This window comes from Octopus bimaculoides, chromosome 6 (assembly GCF_001194135.2).
Source record: "Octopus bimaculoides isolate UCB-OBI-ISO-001 chromosome 6, ASM119413v2, whole genome shotgun sequence".
NCBI lineage: Eukaryota > Metazoa > Mollusca > Cephalopoda > Octopoda > Octopodidae > Octopus > Octopus bimaculoides.
The window spans coordinates 77,103,553-77,110,033 of NC_068986.1; the positions used below are offsets into that span (position 1 = coordinate 77,103,553).

At 37.2% G+C, this 6,481-nt stretch overlaps 1 non-coding gene across 1 annotated transcript; it reads right to left on the reverse strand.

Moving 5' to 3' along the window:
- Positions 1-4,832: 4,832 nt before the first annotated feature.
- Trnal-cag (transfer RNA leucine (anticodon CAG)) lies at positions 4,833-4,916 on the reverse strand. The gene has a single exon. It is a non-coding gene; the product is annotated as a tRNA-Leu (tRNA).
- Positions 4,917-6,481: the final 1,565 nt, after the last annotated feature.

The window sequence follows — 6,481 nt, forward strand, 5'->3', positions numbered from 1 at the left end:
ATATATACACATGCACGCATACACACACATATATGAAATATATATATATATAAGATGTTATATATATTCATATATATATATTCTCATATATATAAAAAAAAAAAAAGAGCAGTCAGTACACTCTGTAAAGTGGTTGTGTTAGAAGGGTCACCTAGCCATAGAAACCATGCCAAAGATGACACTGCAGCTTCTTGCAACCCTGCAGGTTGTCAGTTCCCAGTCAAACTGTTCTACACAAGCCAGCATGGAAAGTGGATATTAAATGATGATGATGATGATATATGTAGTGGGTACCTTTAACGTGTCACCAACATGGGTACTTTTATGTGTCACACACACACACACACACACACACATATTGGCACATATTGACCTTGAACTCTGTTGTGCATGTGCAGTAAGTTTTAACATTCTAGCTCACTTCTGCTGTTTACAGCAGTGCTTGGAAGGAAGGTGTGCAGCCTGTGATTGTTGTATTGACTATGACATCTTCCTGCTCAGAGGCCTACACAAAGTTGCAGAAAGTGTATGGAATGGAGTGTATGAGCCACACACAAGCGTACAAGAGGTTCAGACGTTTCCAAGATAGCCCCAAAAAATGTTGATATTGACGAACGTTCTGGGAGACCTGCAACCAGCAAAACTCAGAAAAACATCACAGATGTGCATGCAGCAGTGAGGGGAAATCATTGAATCATCATCTGAGAGTTATCAGAGGATGTGCAGATTAGTTACGATTCAGTTCAATCCATTATCACTGAAGATTTGGGTATGAGATGCATGTCTGCCAAGTTTGTGCCAAAACTGCTTTCAGCTGACCAAAAAGACACTCGGGTTTCAGTTGCACAAGATCTCCTTGATTGTGTTGAGAATGATGAAAACTTTGCATAGGCTTCTAAGCAGGTATTGCCAAGCTTTTGGCAAAATTTGATGCAGATTCACTGCTCAACTTCCTCTGTCACGGTCAATGTGATGATCACACACTAAAGAAATTTACACTACACACCTTCCTTCCAAGCACTGCTATAAATAGTGGAAGTGAGCTAGAATGTTAAAACTTAGTGTGCATGCACAGCAAAGTTCAAGGTCAATCTGTGCCAAGCAGCTTCACTTTCTATGATTTAGCTTCGTTACTATAGCAAAAGACTGGATGCTTATTGATCTGACTACGTATATGTGTATACACACACATACACACACACACACATTATCAGTGCAGGCATGACTGTGTGATTAAGAACTAGTGATGAGGAAGTGGGGAATGATGTAGATATCTTCAGGCTATAGATTTGATAATAGTGTTATATAAAAGAACAGCTACAGTTTTTCCAGCAGTCTTTAACATTGCTGTTTGCCCAATGTGAATCATGAAGCTTGGTTTCACCTGAGGCTTGATAAAAGATATTTGCATATGGCACAGTAAGATCATACTAAGAACTTAATGTTTCATCTGTACTACAATGCCCAATGTGTACTTTGATATTTTAATGCTGGTAAGGTGTGATTTGAATAAGATTTGGCTGCTGTTTTTTAACATCTTTAACAACCACATTGAGTTGACCAAGTTCTCTGTTTGATATAGTTGGTAATTAAGTGGAAACAGCCTGAGCATATGCGATGGGTGGGTGAGAGGTGCTAGCCAGAACATCTATTTGAGACCCAGAATGCCCAAGTGAAGCTCCTATCAATAACAGATGGGCCATTCTTTCAAAAAAATAAATAAATAAAATAAAAAAATAAAAAATTTCAAACTTTAAAAAAGCAACCTCTCATATCCCTTCTTAGAACTTAAGTGGGACCCTCTCCTTTGAGTTTCTTGCATTTTTGTTGCACTTTGCCAATTTTGTCTTGGCAGCTTAGGTCACAACTATGCAAAATACTGTTTGTTTTCCCCTTAATCTAGGAATTTTATAATCCCAGATGAAATACACAGTTTGTTCACTGGTTAAATATTTCTTTATTTGATATGTCTTCAAAATACAACAAAGATTAAGCATGAAGCTCTTCTCTCCTAATTTTAGAAAGCATAGAAGAAACTGATTCCTCTATATATAGAAATCTAGTCACTGAAAAATATTCACAATGTCTTTGACTTAGGCACAAGGCAACATATTTGGTAAAAGGTGATAGTCGCTTATATTGATCCTCCACAAGACTGCTAGCTATCTCATCAACCCCCTGGAGAAGTGCAAAATTGACTCTGTATTTAAAGCCATGCAACTAAATACCATAAAGTTATTTTCTCTATACCAGTTCTGCGATTGCTCTACTCTCGCATACCCCAAGTAATAAGCATCGCAGCCCAAGAGTCTAGTGAGCTTCAAAGGAGCCTTTATTTAGTCACTTCATCTGTAAAACATAACAGCCAAATTTCCCTTAAATCACACCTTATTATCTTAAAACAATACGATACGGGATAATGTAATATTGAATGTATGGGTCCATTAGAAAATAAATAGTTATGTAGATAAACAAAAAGGGGATCAATACTGGAATACTTTCGATAATATTTTTGCTCGATCAAGGTTGACCTAGGGCTAAACATTCACATCAACAACAACTAAAGACAACAGCAATTGAATTCAGAGAGCTGCAACCAGGGAAAACAACTTAGATTCGGATTATCTCCCTTTGTTCGGAAAACTCACTTTTTATATGAACCGAAGATCACAAAAGATAATTGGTTAAAAATTGAATATAAATGTTACGAAGGTGAAGGATAATTACTAGAATCTACAGAAGACTGAGGAGAATGGTTTCACTTGTTACAAATTTAGAAACCTATGTTTGAAATATAACAAATATTTACTTTGGTAGAGATGGACTATATGTAATCTGAACCTCCCCCCCCCCTATTAATTAATTTTTTTACGGAATCCCACGTTTTAGGCTATGGAGATTCCGATTCTGAAAAAAAATTGTTTGAAAAATTTCAACCCCCCCCCACCACCACCACCAAGCAGGCTATTTACATGATAGAAATAACAGCCAAATCTCACAAAACTAGTGTTAGGGTTAGGTTTAGGGTTAGGGTTAGGGTCAGGGTTAGGGTTACGGTTACGGTCAGGGTTACGGTCAGGGTTAGGGTTAGGGTTAGGGTTTGAGTTAGGGTTAGGTTTACCCTGTGGATCTATATAAAAACGGGGGGGGGGATCGAAATTTTGAAATTGAGATTTTTGAAAATTTTTTTTCAGAATCGGAATCTCCATAGCCTAAAACGTGGGATTCCGTAAAAAAAATAATAATAAGTGGGGAAAGGTTCAGATTACATATAGTCCATCTGGACCTTTACTTTTAACTATCACATTATGTGTGGCATTTCACAGCATATGCTAAATTATATTTTTAATAAAATTTCAAGACTGAAAATTTTTCTTCGCTGTTAACTTTGGTAATATATAGTTAATAAATATTGGTCAAAAATTTTTGTAGAAGGACCATAATTTCGGGGGTGGGGGTGTTAATCGATTGCATCGACTCCAGTGCTCAACTGGTGCTTATTTTACCAAAATATCTCTGATGAACAGCAAAGTCGACTTCAGTGGAATTTGAACTCAAAAAGTAGCTACGGACGAAATGCTGCTAAGCATTTTTTCCTGCATGCTAATGATTCTGCCAGTTCGTCGCCTTTGTATTAAATATTACGATATATTTGTTACTATCGCTATCAACATGTTTACATCCACTTTTCGTGATTGCATGAGTCAAACGGAATTTGTTGAGGTAGATTTACTTTTGTCAGAAGCCTTTCCTGTCACTAACACTTCCAAGGACCACATCTTGCTCTGGCGTTTCAATTTTGGCATGGTTCCTATGGCTGGGTGCCCTTCTTAAAGCCAATCACTTTACTGAGTGTGTTGAATAATTTTTCATGGCACCGTCATTAGTGAGGTTGTCTTACAATTAGTAAAACTAAAGAGCCCTCTTGCCAAAGAAGGAGAATAAGAGATAAAGTGGTTACTTTATATAAGGTATTGAAAGAGAGGAGTAAGAACTGTTTTGCAGAACATGAAGACAGACAAAATTCTGCTAAGCATTTTGTCCAGTGTGCTAATAGTTCACTCAAATAATAATGATAATCATCATCATCATCATCATCCTTGTCATTTAACGTCTGCCTTCCATGCTAGCATGGGTTGGACGATTTGACTGGAGACTGACAAACCAGATGGCTACACCATGCTCCAATCTGATCTGGCAGAGTTTCTACAGCTGGATGCCCTTCCTAACGCCAACCACTCTGAGAGTGTAGTGAGTGCTTTTTACATGCCACCAGCACGAGGGCCAGTCCGGCAGTACTGGCAACAGCCACGCTCAAATGGTGTTTTTTACGTGCCACCTGCACAGGAGTCAGTCCAATGTTTTGTTCACATGCCACCGGCACAAGTGCCAGTAAGGCGAAGTTGGAAACGATCACGCTCAAATGGTGCCTTTTAAGGGGTCACCGACACAGAAGTGAGACCGCTGCTCTGGCAGTGATCCCGCTTGGATGGTGCTGTTAGCGCACCACTGGCATGGGTGCCAGTCATCGAATTTGGTTCAGTTTCAATCTCACTTGCTCCAACAGGTCTTTGCAAGCTGAGTTTAGTGTCCAACGAAGGAAGGTTGGCATTGGTGCCAGTCATTGAACTTGGTTTAATTTCGATTTTGATTTCACTTGCCTCAACAGGTCTTCACAAGCAGGGTTTTGTGTCCAAAGAAGGAAAAGTATGCATAATTGGGCTGGCTACATCCCTCGTAAAGGCCACAGGTTATGGTCTCACTTATCTTGCTGGGTCTTCTCACGCACAGCATATTTCCAAAGGTCTCGGTCACTAGTCAAAAGAAATTCTTGTCAGAAGTGGGATTCGAACCCACGCCGGGAAGACCCAACTGCGACCTGAACACAGCGCCTTAGACTGCTCAGCCATCCTGACTAAAAATCTAAAATTATATATGAAAATTCTAGTTGAAAAAGGAAACAAATTATTGAAACCATTAATGGATGGTTCATCCACATGGAAAGATGTGTCATCTCGTATTGTGTTATCAGATATTATCCTGGTAAAGTCTGTGTCCTTTGAAGAGTATTGACTTTGGCCAGAAATAACAATTTCAAGGAATAGGTTCAACTAGAAATTGAACCTGTGTTTCAGGCTTGAAATACTGGAGTCATGCCACTATTCCACTGTACTGGCTTTAAACTTAACATCTGCATGAAATAAATTATATAAACAAAGAATCAAATTTATTCTATTGTAGTATTTATGTGTAAGTAGACAATGTTTTGATTTAGTGGTTGTAGGGAGAAAGGGAATCTGTATAAATTATCAATGTTGAAGTATTAAGGAAAATGTAGAGTATAAATGTTGAGAAAGAAAAACATTCGGGAAACACCATTTTAAGTTGAACTAGGTTGAATCTAGAGAGACAGAATATAATGGCGGGCAATGAAAATATTATTCAACTATCAACCAGTGCACAATGAGTGTCTTGTTGTGAATGTATATGGCTATATTTTATACGCAGGTGGGGGTAATTTAACCTACTTGTCTATTTTAGCATAGCTAAACAACAAATTCCAGTTCTCCTTTATAATGAAGTGCTTAACAAAAGGAAGGGCATTCTTTTGGTTTCTATACTAATTTCAATCAATGATCTTCCAAGTTCTTTTACAGGGCTTAGAAAAACTGAAGGACCACTACCATAAGTGTGTGAATTTGAGAGGGGAATATGTTCAATAAAATCATAATTAATTGATTCTCCTGAATTTTCTTTTACCCAAAGCCAGGAACTTTTCAGCACCCCTCGTGTGCGTGCGTATACACACACACACACATACACACTTATAGATAGATAGATAGATAGATAGATTTAGCCCGAACACCCTATTTATATATATATATATATATATATACATCATCATCATCATCACTTAACATTTGCTTTTGCTGCTGGCAGGGATTGGACAGTTTGACTGTGAAAATAATATGGGTAAAAAATACAGAAAAATTTTCATACGAGTGTCTAGCATGTGTAATAAAGTCAATAGACAACATATTTTCATATAAAATAGTGTACAAACAATTTTAAGTATTAATTCATGAAAGAGGTGACCTTTCACAGGACACCTTACATGTTAGAAAGGGTAGTCAAAGCCCAAACCACGAATAAAAGCAATTTCAAAGGGAATGAAAGTAAAAAATATTTGAGGGTAACTACAAAAATATTTTTTAGTTTCATTCCCTATGAAATTGCTTTTATTCGTGGTTTGGGCTTTGACTGCCTTTTCTAGGATATAAGGTGCTCTGTTAAAGTCACCTCTTTCGTGGATAAATACTTAAAATTGTTTGTACACTATTATATATGAAAATATGTGGTCTATTGACTTTATTACACATGCTAGCCACTGGTATGAAAATTTCTCTAAATTTTCTACCCTTATTATTATTATTATTATTATTATTATTATTATTATATATATATATATATATATTGTTGT